This window comes from Mercenaria mercenaria, chromosome 11 (assembly GCF_021730395.1).
Source record: "Mercenaria mercenaria strain notata chromosome 11, MADL_Memer_1, whole genome shotgun sequence".
NCBI lineage: Eukaryota > Metazoa > Mollusca > Bivalvia > Venerida > Veneridae > Mercenaria > Mercenaria mercenaria.
Genome location: NC_069371.1, coordinates 31,712,464 through 31,739,126, shown reverse-complemented (window position 1 = coordinate 31,739,126; position 26,663 = coordinate 31,712,464). Strand labels below are relative to the sequence as shown.

The window sequence follows — 26,663 nt, the reverse complement described above, 5'->3', positions numbered from 1 at the left end:
TTATACATTGTTTAACTTAATGTTTTGTATTTTATACAGCAATTGTTTACTTCTTATTATGCTCCCAATCCAACTCCAGTTTACTGTTTGACTCAACATTTCATTTGTTGAGGGTGGAAAATGTCATTGTCACAGTGACTCAGCACAGACTGAAACAATCTCTAGCCACTAACTGAACAACACTTTGACCTACAGGATTTTTTCTTGTATCAAGCTATATCGATATTGTTCAAAGAATCCCATTACATGCAGATCTCTCAGGTTTCACTCCTTCCACTGGTTACCTTGACTAGTTCATGAAGAAGTCATGAATGCTTCATGAGTACTTCATGAAGTATGAATAAACATTTGACAGGGGAATGAAATGAAGAACAAAAACTTCATGCATTATTCATTAAGTGTTTTTTAAGAATAATTACATGAAGTCTTCATGAAGAATTATTAATGCACAGTTCAAGAACTTTTCATGCAAAATACCCATGCTTGATTTCATGCATTTTTATGCATCCATCAATTTTACTGAAAATAACTCATGAAGTATTCATGGCAAACATGTGAACTGAAAATGAGACAATGAAATTAAGAACAAAAACTTTATGCATTATTCATGAAGTGTTTTTTGAAGAATAATTGCATGAAGTCTTCATAAACATTAATTAATGCATAGGTCAAGAATTTTTCATGCAAACAATACATGCTTGATTTTATGCATTTTTATGCATTTTGTTGTTCATGAATTATTCATGAAGTTACATTTCATGAGTTGTTGATGAATTTGTCTCATTTTCAGTTCACTTCTTCCTCATGAAGACTTCATGAAGTCCTGCATGAAGTAATCATGCAAAATTCATGAATACTTCATGAAGTATGAGTATTCAATTGACAGGGGTGATTTGCACAATTGCACAATTTGATATCTGTCTGTATTTGAGCTGTAATTTGATGCATTAACACACTATAAGGACATTATTGCGCTTGTAAATGGTCTAAATATGTATGATACTTACACAGGCAAACATCAGCATTAATGGAATCTCCCTTAAAAGAAATATGCCAGTATTTTTACAAGTGGTGGTGCTATCACATCAGTGATAGCGCTATACAGTAGTGGTGGCACTGTGGCTGTGGCATGTGTTTTCTGTTCAATTGTGGCTACCAACTTACACGTCTGTCTTGTTTAAAATCTGAACATATTGAAGTTTTATTTCTCATATATATAAACAACAAATCTTCAGAACACGAGAACACGAAATGCCCCCCTTGATGCATTCAGTAATTGCACAAGGAACAGAAATTATTTGGTCATTGTATACAAAAGTTCTACTGTTCAGGGTAAATGTGACATTGACCTTTGACCTATTGACCTTAAAATAAATAGAGGTCATCTGCTGGTCATGATCAACCGCCCTATTAAGTTTCATGATCCTAGGCCCAAGCATTCTTGAGGTATCAGCCAGAAACCGTTTAACTGTTCAGGGTCACTGTGACCTTGACCTTAGACCTACTGACCTCAACATCAATAGGGGTCATCTGCTGATCATGGTCAACCTCCCTATCAAGTTCATTATCATAGGCCCAAGCATTTTCAAGTTATCGTCCGAAAACCATATAACTGTTCTGGGTTACTGTGACCTTGACCTCTGATCTACTGACCTTAAAATTAATTGTGTTCTTGAGTTATCTTCCGGAAACCATTCAACTGTTCTAGGTCACTGTGGCCTTGACCTTTGACCTACTGATCTCAAAATCAATAGGGATAATCTGCTGGTTATGACCAGTGTCCCTATTAACTTTCATGATCCTAGGCCCAAGCGTTCTTGAGTTATCATCTGGAAACCGATTGGTCCACATACCGACCGACCGACAGACAGACATACCGACATCTCCAAAACAATATATCCCTCCTTCTTCGAAGGGGGCATAATAAAAACACACAGAAAAGAAAACACTTCATAGCTAAGCATTTCAGAAATGTTTTCAAGTCAGAATGTTTGTTTTCATGGAATCTTGGACAAGCAAGAATCTGGGTCATGTGGGCTCAAAAACTATGTCACTAGGTCAAATCAAAGAAAATACTTGTTTACACTCAAGATACCACATTTTTGGTCCAATCTTAAAGAAAATTGGTCAGAATATTTGTCTCCGTGAAATCACCGTCTTGGCCCTCTTGTTTTACTTAAACATATCGATGGGTCTTCATCAAGCTTGGTCTGTAGCATTATGTATGTATATTTGTTCAAATATGGGTGATTGGCCCCTTTTAGAGGTCACTTGAGCTAAAAATAGAAAAAAGCTTAAACTGACTTGTTCTCATGAATCACTGGATTTGAACTTCATCAAAACCTGGTCTATTGATTCATAATAAGGTCCTCTTCCAAATTTGTTCAAATGGGGCCACTTGGCCACTAAATTAAAGGGTCGCTAAAGCTAGAAAGGTAATTTATGAACTGCTTGGGCTGCTATTGCTAAAAATAAAAATACCTTTAAACAACTTCTTCTCATGAACTGCTCAATTGATTTTCATTAAACTTGGTCTGTGACACTGGAGCTAAAAACAGAATACTTAAATACATAAAAAAACTTCTTGTCATGAACTACAGGATGGATCTTCATCAAACTTGATCTGTAGTATCATTATAAGGTCATCTCCCTAATTCTTCAAATGGGGGCACTCGGTCCTTTTGAAGGGCTTTTAGAGCTAGAAATAGAAATGCCTTTAAATGACTTCTTCTCATGAACCGCCTGATGGATGTTCATCAGACTTGGTCTGGAGCATCAGTATAAAGTTCTCTCCTGAATTTGACCAAATGGGGACACTTTGTCACTTTTAAGGGCCACTTAAGAGCTAAAAATAAAGATACATTTAAAGATTTCATGATTTGCTCTTCACCAAACTTGGTCTGTAGCATCATTATAAGGTCTCGTGCCACAGTCATTCAAATGGGGAGACTTGGCCCCTTGATGGGGCCACTAGGTTAAAAAATAGAAATACCTTTAATGAACTTTTCTGATGAACCACTGCATGGATCTTCATCAAACTTGGTCTGTAGCTGCATTGTAAGGTTTCCTCTCAGTTTTGTTCAAATAGTGACACTTCACCTTTTTTGGGGGCCACTAGAACTAAAAAAAAAAACACCTTTAAATGAATTCTTCTTATGAACTGCTTGATCAATCTTGATCAAACTTGGTATATAGTGTCATTGTAATGGATCCACTTGGTCCTTGTTAGGGAACACCAGAGCTGAAAATAGAAATTTTAAACAACTTCTTATCATAAAGTTTGTTCTAATAGTTGCGCATATTTGGGACGTCACAGCAAAATATAAAAGAAACCATATAAATAACTTCAATGAACTGCTTAAAGATGTTCACCAAACTTGGTCAGAAGCAAGGTCAGATGGTCAAGATTCTCTCCTGGTGAGCAACTTTGTCCCATTTGGGCTTTTGTATTTATCAGAAATTAATTAAAAAATTATTGTTACCTCCCTTTTCTTGTAAAACTAATACTTAAATACTTCCATATTAAAGGGGGCTAATTAAAAAGCTCATAAAAATCAATAAACATACATTTGTAACAGGGGTCTTACTCTATGTAATGGGTCATAAATCTGGAACAGAATATAAAAAAGACCTGAAAAATGTCATAAAATGTTGCTTACATGTGATTGAGCTCCTGTAATGATGTTTTGTCATGTAATAGAAATGTTTTCTGACTTTCAATGTTGAATATCTGTTAAACACTATGGATGAAATCCATGATTCATGCTGTGTTATGCCAGTTTGATGAACTGATGTGAAGAGAAAAAAATTTGTCAGCTGTTTAAAGCTAAAACATATTTTGAATACTTCAATTTTCTGGGAAATTTGAGTTTTATTGAAAAACAATTGAATATTTAGTTACAAGAGACTGATATGAATATTAAGGCTTGTTTTAGATAAGCTGAGATGAAATTTTGAGACATTTTCTTTGGTAAAAAGGAGGGGTTTTTTTTGTTGTTTTTTTTCACTGCAAGACAAGGGTTATGGCCCTAGACTAATAATAAAAAAAGTATTATGCATTAAGGGCATAGAAGTTTGTGTCTACTTGACCTAAAGTCATTGTCCCTTCTTTCGAGAAGGAACACTTACTGTTAACACTTCATACTTGACTTGAGCAGATAATAGATACAAGGGTACTGTCAAAGGAATCCGATTAACAGAAGGGTGCCGCCATCTTGGACTCATGCATATTCATTGCAGATAGCCTCTATGCCAATGTGAGTTAATGTGTCTCTAAGTCAATCTATTGTGAAATGCAGGTTATTTACAGCAGGCTGACATTTAGGAACAATAATTTCTATAGAATATTAACCTGTGCATTGAATATTTGACACTCAGTAGAATAGAGATTAATAATGAATATGCATGATCTGTGACTCCACCAAATAATCATGTAATGAAATAGTCGCTGGTCACGTGATGTTTCATAGCTTAAAATATATCTTTGCAATTTGCAAATGCTGACGTTCAGGTTTGCAGATGCTTCCTTTCATTTTTTTACCTGTCTAACTCTTTTTCTTGCATTTTGTAAATGCATATGTGTAAAGTTTTTGTGTATACATATGCAGGTGTTAGCATGTGTTAATCGCGTGTCAGAATCGTCTGGGGAGGGCTACTTCTGCACAGAATTCAGAAAGATTTTAATTTTGTGATCATATGAACATAAAATAACCAAACACATTTTCATCACTGTCATATAAAACAGCTGTAATTTGATGCTAAAAAAAGACAGAGTATTGCATATGCCGTCTAGCACTAGAGGAACCTTTTGCTAAGCTAATCATTAAAGGATTGTTAATTATAGCATGTGAAATTGTGCGCCTGGGATATCACCCTGCCGGACCAGAGTTATGGTTCTTGACTTAGTGAAAAAAAAAGTTAAAAGTTTATGCTGCATATATCTTTAAAAAATATTTCACCTAGAGTCATGAAACCATGTACAGTGATGAGTGGGAGCACTAGTATCCTATGGACGTGTATCTAGTTATTGTTGTAACTGTTTCTTATGGATATCTATGAAGCTGACATTCATATATGGAATGCATTGCCTTAAATGTTATTACCGTTGAAATTTCCTTCTCTTGTTTTCAGGAAGTGTTAATTGAAGGCAATGACTACTTCATAGCATCTAACCTCTTTCAACAAATGCATTCTTGAAATTTGCTCAGTTATTTTCAAATTTGACGGCAGTTTGTTATGAAACTTTATATAAAATATGCTTTTTCTGCAATCAGGTCAGCAGAATTTCAGCAGTACAAAATAATGTAAAGAACTTCTGATGTTATTAAGTGCAAGTTATAGTTCCAATCAAATGTCATTGAATAACTGAATCTTATTTTACCCAGTTTTATCAGGTGAGCAACATAGGGCAAGGTTGATCTTGTAGGAAAACTGCTAACTTTCCACCCACTCATTCATAAGTCAGCAGATGTCACAAAGCAGTATTGATATAAAATAGTTCTTTATGATTTATGAACTAAATGCTAAATTTGTGCCGGTATGTAAATATTAAAAGCTTTTGAAACTGTTCCTTGATATTTGATTACCTCAGCCAGTATTAACAATCATAAATTTTAAATATTTATGGTTTCATATGCCTGTTGAATAACTTTATATTGTTTTGAATTTAAATTCTGTAACAGTACTTGTCAGTGCTGATTAACTTTCATCAAAAATGCATTTGATGAGACAGAATTATTTCAAAACGATGTTAAGTGTCACTCATTGCAAATGTTCCTTGTTACAGAACACAAGTAGCTGTTTAACTAAGAACTGTGTACATTTATCAATAATTAAGTAGGAATTTTCAATATTTATACAATATTCATTAAGATGCTTTCCAATTATTATTTCATGTGATTGAATAAATCAAATTTCAATTCAAAGCAATGACATGATGAGGAATTAAATAGAGTGCAACTTTTACCACTCATTAAATATTCCAGGCTTACAAAGACCCACCACAACCTAGTGTCCTACTTTTTACTCTGCATTGTTGTTAAATAATACTAAAGAAATTGGAGGGAGTAACAGGATCTTAAATTTCAATTTTTGAAATATCCTGAATAAGTTCTGAATTCATATCATCCAAAAAAAAAAACAAACAATTTTGATAAGGTATTAGCAACATTTCCTTGCAAAAATTTGGTAAACATAAAAAAATATATAAAAAAATTCAATATTATGATTTTGCCTAATTTTTACAGTGACTGATAGACATTTTAAATTACAAAATTGACAATATTAAAGATTATCTGAAGAAGCTATATCCACCCACAAGGTGCTTGAGAATCATGTATAATTTATATCTACGAAAATCGAACTGAAATTGACGAAAAACCCCATTAAGGATTAGGTGAATTCAAACTGTATAACACTTATACATTGACCAATATGACAATGGTGCATAAATCTGAGACAGGTCTCTATAAGCCTTAGAACCAGACTCTTCTGAGCATCTTTAGGAATGTAGTCAGTGTCATGAAAAAGTAATTGCCTTGTTTTCTGAAATCGATTAAAGGACTGCCTAAAAACTGTGATGGTTGTTGTTTTTTTTGTGGAAATAGAATTGAAAAATAAAACATCTTAGAGAACTTCCTCCAACTTAAAGCACTTGCCTTTGATATTGACAAAATTAAAGTCCAATGAAACTGTCAGCCCAAATTTCAGTCTGTCAAGTATTCATTCGACTTTATTCAAAATGAACTTCAGTAAAATAATCTGTATGGGAATTGGATAAATTTTCATTGGAATTAAAAATATTTTCCTTTTATTTCAGATACTTGGAATATATAGCAAACAGCCATCACTGTAAAAAAAGGGTATGTAACATTGCTAAATGTAATTGAAACAGTTACTGATATGTCATTGCTGGACTGCAAACTTTATAAGTATGATTATATTTGTTAACACATATTTTACGTATACTGTACTGATTTTAATGTAATCACAGTCTGATGAAAGGAGGTTTTAAAAATATTCATGGTTTTCAATTGTATACGCATAAAAAGTTGTACATTATATAAATATACACATTGTTTCAGGAAAATGTAAAAGTAGTTTTATATATATATATTTTGGTAATTTTATGGTAGCAAAAATGACTCTCATGGCAGTGGAATCTGATAAAACAGCTTTCAAGGCTTTGTTACTTTCACTTTGGAGAGATGATCTAGCCAGTTTCAAAAGGACTTATTTGGACCCAAGATACTGATATAGAATTTCATCACTCTGACCACATAATTTATATTTCATAATATATAATGGGGTTATTATTAAAGTGTGCTGTATTGTGGATTTTACCAGGCCAGCTGGATCTCTAGGAGAGCAGAATGTTTTAATGACACTTTTATTAGCTCACTTTAACCCACAGGTTCAGGGTGAGGTATAAGTATAGGCGGATGGTCTGTTGTCATACGTCTGTTGTCAACAATTCACTTAAGCATCTTCACTGACAGTACTGGTAAAAAAAAAAGCAAACTTGGTTTGTGGAATCCTGGCCAGGTCCCCTCTCAACTTTGTTCAAATGGGGGCACTTAAGGGGCCACTAGAGCTAAAAATAGAAAAACCTTTAAACAACTAATGGATCTACATCAGTCATGGACAGTAGCTTTATTGTAAGGTCCTCTCTGAATTTCTTTTAGGTGCTATGCCGCTAGATGTTAACATAAAAAACTTTAAAGCAATTCTTCTCATGAATCACACCAAACTTGGTTTGTAGCATCCGTGCGTGGACCTCTCTCAAGTTCAAATGCTTATGATTGACCTTTGACCCAATTTAGGGGCCAATAGAGCTAAAAATGAAACAATCTCGAAACAACTTTTCTTTGAAACACTTGATAGATCTTCATCAAACGTGGTCTGTGGCATCCTAGCACTCTCAGGTTTGCTTGACCCCTTTTAAATGTTCCCAGAGCAAATAATAATAACTTCTTATCATAATCCATTTGATGGATCTTAACCATCCTTGATATGTAGAATCCCCAGATATTTCAAATTTTTAAGTAGTTCTGCTTGTAACAAGCAGTTACGTTCTAGCTTAAACAGAAAAATCCTTTAAACAATTGAGAACCTTTTGATGAATGTTCCCTAAACTTGGTCAGTAGAATCCTCTCAATTTGGTGCATTTATTTATCATGCCTCTGTTTTGCCAAGGTCATGTCTATCATATTTCAGGGTTAATGTTTTTAAATGCCATACAGGATTTTTGCATTCATAATGGCAGGTGTAAGGTCAAGTGTCTTGCCTTCTTGTTTGATTAAATAGCTAAGGAGCAAGATGGCACTAATAAGTTGCCATACTTTAAGCCTCATGGCAAATCAAAGCTCCACCTAAGCACCAGAAAGAAGCTTTATGTCACATCTTAACCAGAGCTAATTAGAAACCAAGCTTGAAGAAAACTTGTCTCCTTCTCATTGGTGTTTCCACAAAGACTTAAGCACTACCTGATGATTGATATACCTGACACTGGGCTAATTGTTTTCTCTCATCAATTATAGGTTTTGTGCTTTAAGTTCTTCAGTAATCCTTGAATATATGAGCTTTCCAATGATTTCTAATGCAGAATTTGCTGAATGTAAAATTGAAAGGAGAAATAAACAAGATAGTGTTTGAAATAAGTTTGTGCAATGGCAAAGAAATTGGAATAAGCTGTATAGATCTTTAAGACTTTCTGGTAGGATTTAAAACTCTTGATCAAGTTTGATTCCAGATCCAAAGGTTCAAAGTAGGTGACAGTTTGCAGTCTGTCATTCTGTATGAACATTTTTATGCCCCCGCCACAAAATGGGGGGTGGGGGTGCATATAGTGTTACCCCTCTCTCTGTGTGTGTTTGTTTGTTTGTGTTCGGGAAATGGTGGTGTTCATGTCCGGGCCATAACTTTGACATGCATGGTTCGATTTCATAATAATTTGACACAAATGATAAGCATGGATAGACAATGTGTTGTGCGTAAGAACCATTTCACTAGCTCAAAGGTCAAGGTCACAGTCCTTGGTTGAACTTGGCCAATTTTCACTACATAAGTGGTCTTCGTGTCCGGGCCATAACTTTGACATGCATGGTCCAATTTCAGAATAATTTGACATAAATGATAAGCATGGATAGACAATATGTAGTGCGCAAAACCATTTCACTAGCTCAAAGATCAAGGTCATAGTCTTTGGTTGAACTTAGCCAATTTTCACTACATATATACTGATAATGTGATCTTAGTGTCCGGTCCATAACTTTAACATGCATGGTCCGATTTCAAAATAATTATGTCTCCCACTACACATTGGTGTGGAAGACATATTGATTTACTCCCGTCTGTGTGTGTATTGTCCGCACTCTTTAAGTCGAACATTTCTCATCCGATCTTCACCAAAGTTGAACAAAATGTGTTTGACAATAAGACCTCGGCCAAGTTCGATAACTAGCTAAATTGGCCCAGGTTCTTCAGAATTATGGCCCTTGACAATAATTAATGAATCACCTAGACTCATAAAAATGCTGAAGTATTCATTCTTAAACGTGCACCAAAAACCATTCCTCTTGTCCGCACTCTAAGTCAAACATTTCTCATCTGATCTTCACCAAACTTGAACAAAATGTGTTTGCCAGTAAGTCCTAGGCCAAGTTTGATAACTAGCCAAATTGGCCCAGGCTTTTCAGAATTATGGCCCTTGACCATAATTACTGAATCACCTAGACTCATAAAAATGCTGAACAATTCATTCTTAAACATGCTCCAAAAACCATTTATCCTAATCACATAGACTCATAAAAATACTGAAACTTGCTCAAAAAATTACTGAGTTTTTTTTTATTATTCAGATGATTAGGCAGTTGCGGGAGACATGCGCTTTTCTCAAAAGCATCTCTAGTTTGACACAAATGATAAGCATGGATAGACGATGTGTCATGCACAACCATTTCACTAGCTCAAAGGTCAAGGTCACAGTCCTTGGTTGAACTTAGCCAATTTTCCCTACATATACAGATTACTAAATTTTCTTGTTTTCCTACAATATTTTTTTTGTAAATAAATAGGGCCAAGGGTCCTTCTTTTAGTTTGTGAGCAGTATCATGCCTGTGACCTTTCTCATGTTGCGGGGGCATCCGTGTCTGTGACACATTTCTAGTTTCTTATACATCTTATAATCTGAGAGTATAGGTCAGAATTACAGCAAATTTTGTCAGTAGCAGTTCTAATAGATATTTTTAAATTATAGTACTGCTTGACTGCATTTAGAGGCAGCTAGAGCAGAACTTAGAAAAAACAACAATCTCTTCACCAAACTTGGTCAACATTTGTTCATATGGTTTCTGTTCAAACTGCACTTAGTGTCTGCTTAGTCTAAGAGATTAGAACAGAAAGGCCTTTTAACAACATCCTTTGAATATTGCTCTTGAAGTATGCAAACTTCAAGAAGTATAATACAGTCACATCCCTTCATAATTCTTATGCTTTAAAACAATTAATGTTTAAAGATTTCTCAGCCAAGTCAGTGATAGCAAAGACAAGGAGTTTGGCAAATGATATAACCAAATACTGCAAATGTAAGTCTGCAAAATGGTTCATCAGTATTTTCAAAATGAAAGTCTAGCATTTACCACATTATAGGAAAAAGGTTTTGATTTGCTTATTTTGGCATCACAAGAAGAGGGAGTGGCACAAAATGATGATACCAATGTAATTTTGGCATAATGTAAAGATCTAGTTGTACCTGCATGACATGAGGACATGCAATATTTCAATCAGGACCCGATTACTTAATGATAGAGTACTACAGTCTACTTGAGAAAGCACTTAGTCTAAACACCATTGATAATATCATTTTATGCTTTGAAATAGCCTGCTGTTGAATAATAATAGAGTATTTTTGCTGCATGGTGGTCTGTTAGATATGTATGATTCCATCCATTCTTACCATAATGGATTTCATATTAAGACATCGGAGTCAGAACATAGCTGAAATCTTAACATAATGATAAGCATTACTTCTATGCACTCCATTTCTAATGAAGGCACTTAATTACTGCAATATTGGGATAAAAGTCTAAAATATAGTGTTTGTTAAGGAAACTGTGCGCTGTATTTCTCTATTGCTATTTGTTATGTTTTAAATGTTTTCAGTTGAATATTTTACACTTTTAATTCACCTGAGCACTCCATATTCAAGGATGACTGTAGTCACCATTTTTAGTTTGACTATATGAAGAATGGAGAGCTATCCTACTCATCCTAACGTCGACGTCGACGTCCACGTCCTTCAGTGGCTGCACCTTGGTTAAAGTTTTGATGCACTTTCTCTTTATCTCTGTTATTGCATGATGGAATTTCGCTTCAAACTTGAAATATTTTCTCATGCACCCGCACATCATAATGGCGCAAGGGTGTAATTCTCGCACCATTTTTCTGAATTTATGCCTTTTTGCTTTGGACATTTATGTTAATTTCGAAGCATACTTTCACTGGTTCTCTGTATTTACATAAAATTTGATTCAAATTAAAATGTTCAGCATTGTCATGCGACATGAGCATTAAACACTCAGTGTCAGTCACAGTCTGTTGTTGCCAATTTTCACTATCAAATGTTAGTCGAGCGCTACTTCAGCTCTCCTTGAATAGCATATGTAAGCTGTGCCTTTGTCCAATTAAACAGATGTCAAATATTCCCAGTCTTAATAGCAGTTGCTACATATTATGCAAGGGTTTTGTGCACTTAATGCTGTTGAATATTCAAAATTTCTAAATGTTCAGACATATTTTACTCCGTGCTGAAGTGAGGCCTTTGTAAACATCTATCGTCTGTCATAAGTTAATGCTGTGTGTTGTGCCCCGCATCAAGTATTAGACTAGCTCAAGGCCAGGGTTCTTCAAATTTGGCCCAAATAATAACGAAACTTGGTCATCAATGTAACCCTAAATAAAACCTTACTAATAAGCCATATACTGGTGTCATCTGAGTATATAAATACTAGTTGCTGAGGCATGTTTTAAAACATCAACCAAATGATAACATGGTAGACGAGGTCACACATTTCATCCTCAAATCAGTCACAGATCTTGGGTTCAGAATTAGTTTTCCCTAATAACAGATCTAAGTTCGTTTGTAAATAGTTTCTGAGGTCTTAAAATAAATAGGTCAGGTCATCAGTGGAGATACCATGCTTGACCTTTAGAGGCGACATCGTTTTAGCTCATTCTTTTCTGAAATATATCTAGATATTAGTCAACTTACGGGCGATGTTGTCAGGCTTTCTACTAATATTTATTAAGTTTTGACTGCATTTAGGCACTAGAGCAGTACTTAGAAAAACTTCTTCACAAACTTGTCTAATTTTTTCTATGGTCATTTCAAACTCACTGGTCAAGTTTAACCATAACCTTTTAAACATCGTATTGCTCTAAAGAGCAAATTAAAGTTATGTCACCCCTTCAGGACTTTGCTTAAAATTCATGGTTAAAGTTTTCATGCAAGTAGTGATCGCAAAGACAAGGAGTTTGGAAATTGATAACTTCACATGTAAGTCTCTGGTATTATTAAAACTAAGTTAGATACACCATATAGGAAATTTGACTTCATTTTTGCCACAAGTAAGTGCCGCCAAATGTTGGTACAATGTAAATTTTGGTATTAAAGATTTTGCTGAAATGACATCGAGGCATAATATTCAATCAGGACCATATACTATGAAGAGTATTTTTACTTTTCAGGCACTTACAAACACCATGGGTAATTCATTTATCTCTAAATAGCTTGTTATATATGAGTAAATTATGCCTGCATGTTGGTCTTAGAATAATCCTGTTTTATAAGTTTTATCATCGGATCAGAATACTAATCTTCATAAATAATGCAATATTATATGCACTCCATTTCTACCGAGGTTAATTATAACTATTGGATAAAAAGTCCCAAACTATGTGTTTGTTAGGAAACTATGCGCTGTTTCTTATTGTAATTTGTTTGTTTAAAGTTTTCATTTGAAGTATTTACACTATTACTAAAAGCACTATATTAGATACTGTATCATTTTTTTTTCTAGATGAAATACACCTACCATCTAACGTGGTCGAGTCCGCTCATGGCTGCACTGTAATTTTAGCACTTTTCTTTATCTCCTTTAATGTGGATCCCTTAAATTGAAATATGTTATTCTACATCCGCACATATACAAGGTGTAATTCTCCAAATTCTAATGCTTAGTTGATTATTAAATTTGAAACATTTCACTGTATCTGTTTCGGAGGTTATAAACTAAATATTGTTCAGAATCCAAGAGTCCATAAACCTCATGACATGCTCCTTGTTAGTGCCCAATTCATTATCCCTTATCCCTTGCTTGACTTAGAAATTGTTTCTGGTCTTTGTAGGATTTAACGGAAGTAAAACCAGCTATTAGATAAGTGAATAGATTGAATATGTTTCTTTAGGTCTTTTCCACCTACTGTGTGCAAGTTTCTAAATTTACATTTTAGTCTGTGCAAAGTGAGCCTGTGTATTGGACTTAAATAATGGTCGGGTTGTGTTTTACTCTAAGTTACTATCTATCCAAATTCAACTAACGAGAATTGACAATTGTAACTTAACTAATGATTCTGGTTGGGTAAAAAAACTAGTTGCATAGCATTTAATAGGAACCATAACACTAATACATTTTGTCTAAATTTGTCACGATTTGTACCTATAAAATCTAGGTTAAGTTTAAACTGTTTGGGTCTTAAACCAGTTTCTAGGTCAATCATTCGAATACCTATTGGACACGTCTAAGCAGCTCTTGTCTACTTGATTATCAAATATCTTTATCAGAATGTCTGTCTTTATGAAATATAGGTTAATTTTAAAATCGGATCAAGAACTAAGTCACTTGGTCAATTCATAAAATAAAATACTTTGTTAACACTGTAGATACCACATTCCCATGTGATCTTATAAGACGTTGCCTCTATGGGTTCCAGAAGTTCAAAACCAGTTTACCTGAGGTCAAAAAACTAGGTCACTTGGACAAATCATAGAAAAGCCTTGTTGGCACTCTGCAAACCACATTTTCCTTTCGATGTTCATAAAAAATTGTCAGAATGATTATCTATGAAATATAGGTCAAGGTCAGAAATGGATTACCTGAGTTTAGCTAGGTAACTAGGACAAATCATAGACAAACTTTGTTAACATGCTAGAGGCCACATTTTTTACTTGATCTTCATAAAACGACCTTAGAATGTTTGTCTCTGTGAAATCTATGTCAGGTTTTAAACTGGATTATCTAGGTCACAAACTAGGTCACTAGGTCAAATCCTAGAAAGATGTTGTTAACACTCAAAAGGTCACATTTTCTACCTGTTCTTCATGAGAAGTTGTCGGAATGTTTGTCAATAAATTTGTAACTGGGTCATTTTGGTAAAAACTAGGTCATTAGGTCAGATCATAGAAAAACTTTATTGATGATCACAAATCTTTGTCAGAATGTTTATATATAGGAAATCTCAGTTAAGTTCAAAAGTGGGGTACCTGAGGTAAAAAACTGGTACCTGAGGTCAAAAACTGTTAGTAGGTCAAATCATTGAAAAACTTGCATAATGATCTACCTGATTTACATAAGGCTTGGTCAAAATAATTCTCTCAGGGAAATCTAGGCCAAATTCAATACTAGGTTTTGTGGGGGTAAGAACTTGGGTCAGGTGACCTATTGCAAAAGTGTCCATGTTTCTTGAAAATTCTTTATAAAACTATCATTTAGGATGTGTATGGTCTTGGACTCTCAGTCAGTTCAATAACTGGTTTCATAGTTATGACCCTTGATTTAATAAATTCTACCACACTTTACCTTATATATAACAGGAACAGCATATATTGCTTATAATTATGTTCATATTATTAATGTTTTTAGATAAAGAAATTGTTAATGACATATTGACTACATAATTCTAAAATAATTTTTGTCAACTTCGTAAATAAGACAATTCCATCAGACCTGGTCGCTAGCACAGAATATGTTGCGTGTTTGATAAGGTATAGAGCACGTCTCATTAGTTCTTATTACAAAAAAAGAAATCAGCAGATGATTAATGGACGTCTTTCAATCAAAACTTTATTGATTGGACACTAATTAACTTCACTGAGTGTCTATAACAGAAACTGGTTGTCAATGCTTGCACTCAAGGAATTCCTGTTGTCATGCAATCTTTCCTACTACATAGATGTATTTTGCTGTTTAATATGTCTAGATCTGATTCTGTTGAGGCTTTAAGGTTGAATGCTCATACAGTATAATGGTAAAGCTCTTAAGAACTTTCCTTTATCTTCACTAGCTTGACATGAAAGATGGGTAACCTGATAAACTTTATTTCATGTAAAAGTGATTGCCATATGCAGATAAGTAGATTTTGCAAAAATTGTTGACTGTTTGGAAAACTTTGAAAATCTTCGTTGGCCAGATTTTGATATAATTTCACAGCATAATTCTTTATTCCAAAATTATACAATTCAGCTATAAATGTCGGTTGAGCAGTCTAGGGCCATCATGGCACTCTTGTTTACTAAGAACTTCAGGTTAAAATTTTGCAAACATGCAGGCATGCAGGTTCCTTAACCCTTTACCACACAGAACAGAAGCCAAAGTAACCTCTTTTACATAACACTGATAAGTGATAATCAATAATCAATAATCGGTATATGGCTGATAAAGGTGACTGTCTTTTCTGAACAGAGGTGTTGGCATTATTTTGTGATTACACACACTTATGTTAAAAATGTCATTATTTTAATATTTTCTGTAAGTTTGACATTATTTTTGTCAATATAAAGTTTATAGCAATTTAAATTCTCTTTCCGATGATACAAAATTTATTGTAGTTTCTCTTTGAGTTTCGAACATATAAAGCGTTAAAGTACGGGAATATATATTTTTAGGCATAAAATTCTGTTTTGGATTACTTTCACATTGAAATTCATATACAATTTCATTTTGATGTTTGAAAGTTTGATTTATAGTTAATAGACTTATCTTCCGAATCGGAATCAGTAAGTATTTATATAAAAAAACAACCATCAAACTGAATAACACTACAAAAATAACGGATCGTAAAATTTCTGAAAGTGCAAAAAGATCGCTTAGATGAGACTCGTAACCGACTACAGTATTCTTGTGCTAAAAATTAAAATATTTTTAGGATAATATTACGTAATATGTTGATGACCAAACGTCGGTACATCACGGGTGACTTCCGCTGCAATTAACTCTTGGGGTGTCATAAAATATTTGAAAGCTGCGGTCCTTTTGTTTTGATTAACACTTCCCGTTATGTAAGGCCATAAATTCCAAGCCATCGTATACACAAATTGTTGTTTAGGGGAAATCCGCATGTATCACGCGTGACCTTCATGACCTAACACATTTAAAAATACTTTGATGTTAAATGGTTGTTATTTTTAGAACAAGGAAAGCCCGCGATCCGGCCAGTTGCAAACAGTTTTCTCAGTAATTCCATGACGTAGCGTCGTGCACATGTAGGAAAAACCCGGTGTCTTTCTTGCAAAGCACTCGATAATTTAAATAGTAACCACATGATCTGTACGTAAATATGATGACGAAATCCATATCTGAGTTAGTAAACATCGGAATTTGTTTCTTTAGGAAAGAAGAAAATAAAGCGATTGATTATGAGACACGGATAAAATGATCTGTCAAATGGCCGTTATCGGTATAATACGTTCTATCGGGAACCGATAGACACGGTCAATACGTTTCTGTTTGGTAATCGATAGATACGGTGATAAACGTATCGATGTGGGAAAGGGTTAACCCTTATTATGCTGGGCCTTTGCGACCAGTGTAGATCATGATCTGCACTGTTGCCATTCAGTCAGTATTTTTTAGCTCATCTGATTTTTTGAAAAAAAATGATGAGTTATTGTCATCACTTGAGCGGTTGTCGGCGTCGGCGTCGGCGTTGCCTGGTTAAGTTTATGTTTAGGTCAGCTTTTCTCCTAAACTACAAAGCTATTGCTTTGAAACTTGAATACTTGTTCACCATCATAAGCTGACCCTGTATAGCAGAAACATAACTCCATCTTGCTTTTTGCAAGATTTATGGCCCCTTTTGTACTTAGAAAATATCAGATTCTTGGTTAAGTTTTATGTTTAGGTCAACTTTTCTCTAAACTATCAAAGCTATTGCTTGAAACTTGGAATACTTGTTCACCATCATAAGCAGACCCTGTACATTAAGAAACATAACTCCATCTTGCTTTTTACAAGATTTATTGCCCCTTTTGGACTTAGAAAATCAGTTTTCTTGGTTAAGTTTTATGTTTAGGTCAGCTTTTATCCTAAACTATCAAAGCTATTGCTTTAAAATGTGCAACACTTGTTCACCATCATAAGTTGACCCTGTACAGCAAGAAACATAACTCCATCCTGCTTTTTGCAAGATTTATGGCCCCTTTTGGACTTAGAAAATATCAGATTTCTTGGTTAAGTTTTATGTTTAGGTCAACTTTTTCTCTTAAACTATCAAAGCTATTGCTTTAAAACTTGCAACACTTGTTGACCATCATAAACTGACCCTGTACAGCAAGCAACATGACTCCATCCTGCTTTTTGCAATAATTATTGCCCCTTTTGGACTTAGAAAATCATTTTCTTGGTTGAGTATTATGTTTAACTCAACTTTTCTCATAAACTATCAAAGCTATTGCTTTAAAACTTGCAACAGTTTTTCACCATCATAAGTGGACACTGAACATCAAGAAACATAACTCTATCCTGCTTTTTGCAAGAATGATGGCCCTTTTTAGACTTAGAAAATCATGGGTAGGACAATATTTCTATTACACAAAAAAAATCAGATGAGCGTCAGCACCCGCAAGGTGGTGCTCTTGTTTGGTATTGCACCCGTTTTAACAGTTAATGGTACTGGCCAAAATGAGAGATGGACAAGTTCATTATAGATATTTAGCAGGGTAAGGGTTAAAAAGCTAAGAAAGGAAAAGCTTTCAAACTTCACTCATGTCTTTGGTATTATGACATGACATCAATTACTCTAAGTTTTAATTTTGTCAAAATTGTGCCTCTTTTTGACTTAGAACTTTTGGTTAAAAGTTTTACATGTAAGCAGTTTTCTAAAAAAAACTACAAGGACATATGCTTTCAAACTTCACTCATGACTTGATAAGATGACCTGAGGTTTCATTAATCTAGCTTTTTATTTTGTCAAAATTATGCCCCCTTTTATACAAAGACTGTTTTGCATGTAAGCATGTTTCTGAGGAACAACTTGACAATTCGTTTCAGATTCTCCACATGACTTTGGCATCATAGGATGACCTCATGTGACAAGTTTCATAGCTCTGGCTTACATTTTGGCAAAATTATGCCACTTTTTCAACTTTAGAAAATTTTACTAAAGCTTTTATAAATATAAATTAATGTTTCCAATAGTCCAAGTGAGCTCATTAGACAGCTCTTGTTATCTGCTCTTTGTCAGACTTTAAGCAAGGCCTCTCTTATTTCCAGAATATAAAAAATAAAGAGTTGGCCATATTTTCCCCAAAATCTGGATGAGAATCTTAAAATTTTGTCTCACTTACTGGGATTTTACTTGTCTGTTTATTGGAATGGCTTTTGTTCCAGATGATTATCAGCATGATCAGATTGCAAATTATTTTCTTGGTCTTTGGGTGGTGATAACAGTCATCTTGATACAAAATGTGTCTTTATACAAATACTGGTAACATCAGTAAATGGATGTCATGCTTAAAATGTTCTGATGTGATTATAAAGGGTTTCTATGGCAATGGTTTCTAACAAAGTCTCAAAGAATAATGGCAATTACCTGAGGAGTTTGTAAGGAGGAAGACACTATTTATATGCCTTATTTCATTATTTTATTTGATTGCCTGGCATTAGGTGTTGGTTTTTAGCTCACCTGAGCAATGCTTAGGTAAAACTTTATTATGTCCCTTGTCCATCAGTCGTCCATCAGAGTGTTGTCTGTCCATCTTGTGTTCTCATAGCATATTTTATAAAATTTTGATTTTGATGAAATTTGTTTGTATCTCATTGAGATCTTGGTTCTTTCGGAAAATCAGCTGTTACAGGCGATGGATGCATGAGTTATGGCCCCTGAAATGGCAAGAATTGCTGATATATTCTGTGTAAACTATAGCCCCTACATTTATTTTTCAGTGATCACAAAACATTGTCAGATGTTAGATGGATGAAAGATATGATATTGTGTTTGAAAATGGTCTGGACAGAATAATTTTTGCTGGAGATACGCACCCTTGAATTTGTAAAAATAGCTAATTATAAGATATTGCAATCTTTTGACTTAATTTATTTTAAGATACTTAAACAGGATTTGGTCCCCTATCAGATGGGCAAAAAAATAAATAACAGTAACTTATGATAATCAAAATACACAAGGAAATCTTAGTATAAATCCTGCATGATAACTCAAATGATAACATGTTTGATAATTATGATTTTTTTTTCATTAAAACATTTCAATACAGAAAATATTTTGTATAACATTACAGTATGCACTTAACTTCTATCATTGACAACCTTTTTGAGTTCAACGATGCATGAGAACCATAACAATCAAACAATAATATAAACATGCTGTCGTTTAAATTATCGTGGGGGAGTAGTACTGTCTCTTACAATGTTGCACTATTTTGGTAGCATCTCCAAATTTTACTGACAACTTTCTTACATGAATTAGAGGAGGATGGTGATTGATATTCTCTATACAGAGCTAACGAAGGAAAGGACTAGTAAGAAAGCCTCTAAAATCCCAAGATCAAATGACCATGTTTGTGATCACTTTGTAATCAATCTCAGCTGTCACAATAACTTCAGTTATTCTTGTTTCCCTGTCTTGTTGACATGCTGAAAACAAGATAGATTATTGTAAGGATATCAAATTTGTTAGAATTGTCCTAATCCAATATCAGAAAGTGATTGTAACTGTATTATACAGACATTCTGTCCCCATGCATGATTTGTTTAGAAATCTGAAAGATGAATAATGGTTTTCTTGATTGAGAGGGTGATCTTTTCTCACTATACACTATTTAATTGGCTGTTCTTTGACTCTGCCAGACATTATTATTGTTTTTATTTTTCATCATCTCTGTACATTCGAAAACCTATGACAGCAAAATGTGTGATTTGCATTTTGGTATGGTAAAGTAAGAGATTTTGTGTAGAGCAAAAACATAATTATATATAACAGCCTGGTTATACAGTGTAACTTCAGAAAACCACACACCCTTGGGACCAGAAGAAAAATCTGGTTTTTGGAAGTTTCTGGTATTTAGAAGTTCGGACTGATTTGGACAGATACAACCACATGCCAATAAAGTTGGGTCGTTTTCTGTGATTTGCAGCAAGTTCAGACTCACAAATTATTTATTTTTAGCTCACCAGAGCACGAAGTGCCAAGGTGAGTTATTGAGACCGGTCATTGTCCGGTGTCCGTCGGCATCCGTCATGGGTCGTCTGTCAATAATTGCCTTGTGAGCACACTAGAGGCTGCAGTTGTGACCCAATATTTATGAAACTTAGTCAAAATGTTTGTCTTGATGATCTCTAGATCAAGTTTGAAACTGGGTTATGTGGGGTCAAAAACTAGATCAATAGACCAGATCAAAGGAAAAGTTTGCGAACACTCAAGAGGCCACAGTTGTTACTTAATCTTTATGAAACTTAGTCAAAATGTTTGTCTTGATGATCTCTAGATCAAGTTCGAAACTGGGTTATGTGGGGTCAAAAACTAGATTAATAGGCCAGATCAAAAGAAAAGTTTGCAAACACTGTAAAGGCCACAGTTGTTACTTAATCTTTATGAAACTTGGTCAGAATGTTTGTCTTGATGAATTCTTGGTCAGGTTTGAATCTGGGTCATGTGGGGTCAAAAACTAGGACACCCGGTCAAATCAAAGGAAAAGCTTGTGAACACTGTAGAGGCCACAGTTGTGACCCAATCTTTATGAAACTTGGTCAGAATGTTTGTCTTGATGATCTCTAGGTCAAGTTCGAACTGGGTAATGTGGGGTCAAAATCTAGGTCAGAAGGCAAGATCAAAGGAAAATCTTGTTAACACTCTAGAGTTTGAAACTCACGAGAATTGGTCAGAAATTGTTTGTCTTGATGACCTCTAGGTCAAGCTGGAATCTGGGTCATGTGGAGTCAAAAACTAGGTCACCCGTTCAAATCTAAGGAAAAACTTGTTAACACTCTAGCCTGCTTGTTTGTCCTGTAGGGATGATTCAGTTTTATGACTTTTCTACCTTGATTCAGCCATTTCAGTTGTGAATAGGTTGAGGATATCCTAAAATGCCATGATTTTAATGTCTAAAATACCTGCATCCAGCTTTGAAGCTGTGACAGTTTGTGAAACTGTTTGATGACCAAATACGAAATCAAACCACTGTCCGCAAAAATTCTTGCTAATTAATTTCTTAACTAAATGCAGGCTTTTAATGATAACATAATTAGAATTAAAAGACTATGAAAATGTATGTAAACATCAAATTATTTTTAAATGCTTATAATTTGTTAAATGAAAAATCATTACCTAATTATCACAATCTTCATTGATGTTTGATACTTTGATTGAAAGGTTGTGATTCTATGTGTGTCAAAATAATAGGCCACGCTAATTGGTAAAAAAATGGAATCACAGATGAAATGAAATTGACTGTATTTGTTTGTTTGTTTGTTTTGGGTTTAACACTGTTTTTCACCAGTATTTCAGTTATGTAACGCTGGCAGTTAACATATAACCAGTGTTTCTGGATTCTATACCAGTGCAAACCTGTTTTCCACAAGTAACTTCCAAATTGTCCACATGAATCAGAGGAAAACAGTTTTCAGACAAAATATCTTTTATAAAATTGTCACAGAGAACATGTGCCTAGATCATCCAGGGTCAAACTCACAACCCTACAATCCGTAGATCTGTGCTGTCCCTTCTGAGCTGTTTAGCAGGCAGCCTACAATGTCGGTAATAAAAAGTTAACATTTTCTTTCACTTTTATTAGATAAAAACATGTTTATATGGAACTGTTGAACTGACACTAGTAATTTGTCTTGATAAAGAAATATTGTTTTGAACACTTGACACTTAAATGGTTGTAAAATGACAAATTAACAATTGTTCCTGTCAGTACAATATGTAAATGTGAAATATATATGATATCAAAGTAGATTTTAAATTGATGGGTTACCAACTGCATAGTTCAGTCACTACTAGGCAGGTATGTTAATATAATTCCGTAACTGGTTGAAACCAGTTTTTGCATCTTGTGCCTCTATCAGTGCCTCTCTTTCTTTTCCAGTTGTGTTCATGGATATTCAAATTATTTGGCAACAGTAACATCACAGTCTGTAGTTGCAAGACCCAGACCCCAAGCCCAGAGGTCGTGGTCAAAGTGTTTTTTGCCATATTTTTTCTGGTTAATATTTTTTCTTACACAAGTATTCAAATAATTTGACACAACATTACATGATGTTTCACAAGTAATTTTCCAAATTCCTAACTCAGAGATCAGGGTCGCACTAATATAATCAAAGATCTTCTTCTAAAAGTTTAAGTTTCTAAGAATTGCCTTCCTTTAATTGTAAAAATCAGATCGTTTTTTATTTTGGTAAATTTTTATCAGTTATGGCAATATTCAGTGATTGTTTCATATAATAGGGTTATTATAACAGAAGCTAGATCTTGGTTGCTGCATTCGATCATCCTTGCATAATACATGAGAGCCTAGTACAATATCCCAGATCGAGCTGCTGTTGTATTATGACCCTTTATCATATACCTCCACCTTTTTGTTTGTTGTTTTGTTATCGAAGGAAATCTTAATTAAATGTTTGTTAATGTTAAAATAAAAATGAGTGAAGTTTTTGTGTGCGCTATTGATAGAACTGTGTCAGGTCATGCATATTTAATGAAAGTAGTAGCATACAATACAAAAGGTACAATACAGAATTTTTTCTACTTGTTCATATTTACTTGTGAAATACAAGCTGTATTTTTGACAGAATTTATATTGGTATATAATAATAAATATATATATGAAATGATTGAATAAGAAATGAAGTAAATAAAAGTTGACTATAATTAATTTTGATAATATCTATATTATACCCTGAGCTAGCCCATGTGAATGGTCAAGTTCCAAAAGAGGTATATGTAACCTCAGACATGTATAGAGATATGGAAATCCAGTCTGTCTGTCAAAGTATGAATTAACGCTCTATAATACATTAAGTTTCCATTTAAAGCTATGAAAACAAAAAGAGCCATTTAAAATCAGTTCTCACTGTTGAATAGTCTAGTACCATACTGACAATATATTACCCTTCATTCACCCTAAACCAGTAATTAAGAACTTGTTTTCTATATAGCTTGTCTAAGACACCATACACATTTATTCTGCTATTTCCATTGATTATGCTGTCTTAACAAATAAATATGTTGTAAATTATAGTTGGTAATTTTGGGTTCAAAGTGTTTTATAAGCAGTTGTTTTCAAAAAAAAATTAAGTTTGTTATGGATTGTTATGAAATTTGACTTATTGGAAGCTAAGACTAATTTGCATACATGTCTAGTGGGGTCAAGGCCATTGTTTCTAAATACAGAAAAAAGTATAAACTCAATAATAGGCTTAGGCTATTATAAGGAAGCTTAGATACCAGTACTAATTTTGGGATCGAATAAGAGTTAATGATGGGTCTCTGTGTTCTAGTTTGTTAAAAATGGTTCCAGTTAGTAAGTGAAAAATGGTTCTTGTTAGTTATAGAATGTTACAGAAGAATGGCTCCTTGTTTGGGAATGGTACTAGTAAATTGTAGGAGAATGATTCTGTTTAGTTATAGAAGAATGGTGCTAGTTAGATATAGAAGAATGGTTTAAGTTACCATAGTTTAGATTGGCTCTAGTAATTATGAATGAATGGTTCTAGTTTAGTTATAGAAGAATGAATCTAATTAGAGGAGAATGGCTTTAGTAAATTGTAGGTTTGTTTGTTTGTAAGTTTATTTATAGTTGCAACCAGTAACCCATATGGGCGACTCCTCCAGAAGACTGCTAGTAATGTTAGTGAGAGAATAGTGCAAGATACAGAAGATGCTCCTATTCTATAAGCCTTCCTTGTTCTTTAGCGTGCCAGGTGTAAAGCACCAATACACAGGACTCTTATACCAATGTTAGTAATTGTTAGTTGGAGTAGTGGGGGCTCGAACTCTCGACCCTTGGTTTTGTTGTCAAACTGTGTTACCACTGGACCATTGCGTCTGCTCTTGTAAATTGTAGGGGAATGGTTCTAGTAATTTATAGGTAGCAAATCGGTTGTCATCAGGGTTAAAAGGCCACTGTTTCTAAAAATAGAAGAAAATAAAGTTGTGTAAGCTTATTCTTTTAAAGAATTTTGTTATTCTTTTAAATGTTTCGCATTTTGAAAAACCTTGCTTTAGTGGAATCGTACATGACTACTTTGGTTTTTCTTTATTTCATACAATATCAATCTTATTTGCAGAATTTATATAAACATTTCTTAGAGAGAAAAGGGCTGAAAGGAAAACTGCTGTATCTTCTTCATTATTTGATATGAGTTTCTATAGTTTTTTTCAGTTCAAATTTTGAAATGGTTGTTATGGTAACTTGTCATTATGGTGACCACAAACATTGTGAGTTCAAACAAAAATGTCTAGTTTGTGACATTTCATGATAGAAATGCTAAGATTTTTTAGGTAGCGGAGGATTTTTATTGATAAATTCAAAGGACAGTCTTGATACTTAGTTACAGTGTTCCAGTCAAATTTATACTGCCATTCTGAATACTATAGTTGACGCAACTTGACCCCGATGGTTGACCTTTGTATTATAATACATAATGAGGCACAACCTATTATTGAAAAGGAGTCTACGTAGAACACGAGCTGCATGAGATAATGGAAATATAAATTTGTGTAATTATAAATTTGTGTATTGGAAAGTTTTAACTGATCAAATGTAAGTGTACATACTTTGACACTGCACTGTATACAAACTATAATTCCATATAAATATATATAGATACCCTCATCACCCTTTATTTCTACAATGAAATAATTGATATGAATAATCAGCTGAAGGTCAACCATCTTGGTCAAGTTGCTACTACTATACTCCCGCGTGATAATTTAAACAACAGCATGTTTATATTATTGTTTGATTGTTATGGTTCTCATGCATTGTTGAATTCAAAAAGGTTTTCAATGATAGAAGTTAAGTGCATACTGTAATGTTATACAAAAATATTTTCTGTATTGAAGTGAAATTAACGAAGAAAAAAATCATAATTATCAAACATCTCATTGTTTGAGTTATCGGGCGGGATTTATACTTTGATGTATTACTAAATGGAAAGTATAGATCAAAAGGATTTAAAAATACCAAGACAACACATTCTTGACTAGTTTCGACCTTTATGTCTTCGTCAGAAATAACAACTTACAAAACAAACGACGTCACGTCCGTTTGGACGCGAACGTCAACGTGACAAAAAGCGCAAATATAGAATATATTTGTATTAATGTACATATAGATACGGATCATAATGATACGGCGGGTATTTATCGAAAACATATTTCTTCAATATGAAGCAGAGAAAAAATAAAACCCAACATATCTACATGACAAATTTTGAAGTATACATGTGAAGCATAAGCGAGAATTAACGATTGATCTACTTATAATTATATAAATAGTAAAATAACATTAATTTAAAAGCTAACCGCACATATATAATTACAGAAACAATCAAAAAATTAAAAACTTTCATTAAAATACGATTAAAGACAAAATGCAGTCAAACGGCGGAAAAGGGAACCTTGAAGCAGTAATAAGGGGAGGTAATAAAACGGCAATAAAATATCAAAATGCTGGAAAATAGAGCCGATATATTCTTAACTTCTACAAAAATTGTTAATATTATTTTAAAGTTAGAAAATATATTAAAAACAATGGAAATGGAAAGTATGAAGTTTGAACAGCTTTTAATATGCTGTATGTTGAATATAAGTAAACAAACAAGCCTAATCAATCAAGCCAGCAAAAGGGTTTTAATTAATTTTAGATAAAAAGAAACATTCTATTCAAATTTTATTAGATGTCACTGGAGTATAGCTAGGAGTTTCATTGTCATAGAACTTAAATATTAAAGTTCCTGTTTAGATTATCTTAAGTAATTCTGTTATGAATTATTGATGCATCCATTATTTTGTACAATATTTTGACTACTTCCTATATGACAAGGTCCATAACTCTGGCACCAGCAGTTCGTTAATTATTTTGTTCTTAGAAATTTAGACTTGTTGTGAAGTACATGCATTATATTGATTGACAAAACACCATCGTAACATTCAGGCCCTCATGTACCAGTGGGACTGTATTTGACGTCAAATATATATGGAAGATGGTAGGAAACTATGGCATTAATCAGAAATTATCATCCTTTTTTCAGGCACATCCTTTTGACTTGGTGCATGTGACGAAAACTGTATTGTCCAAAGGTCAACAACACAGCTAGGTATGTATGGAAAGTATTAAAGAATAATAATTATTAAGTGTCTCCTGACTA

At 33.8% G+C, this 26,663-nt stretch overlaps 1 protein-coding gene across 4 annotated transcripts in view; it reads left to right on the top strand.

Moving 5' to 3' along the window:
- The window catches only part of LOC123531790 (zinc finger CCCH domain-containing protein 10-like), a 288,284-nt gene that overhangs the window by 132,827 nt on the left and 128,794 nt on the right, over positions 1 to 26,663 (top strand). For all 4 annotated transcript variants that reach the window (XR_008365982.1, XR_008365981.1, XM_053517073.1 and 1 more), the window contains 2 exons: positions 6,818 to 6,860; positions 26,547 to 26,612. The gene's annotated coding sequence lies outside the window, so the exon portion shown is untranslated. The remainder of the gene's footprint in view (positions 1 to 6,817; positions 6,861 to 26,546; positions 26,613 to 26,663) is intronic.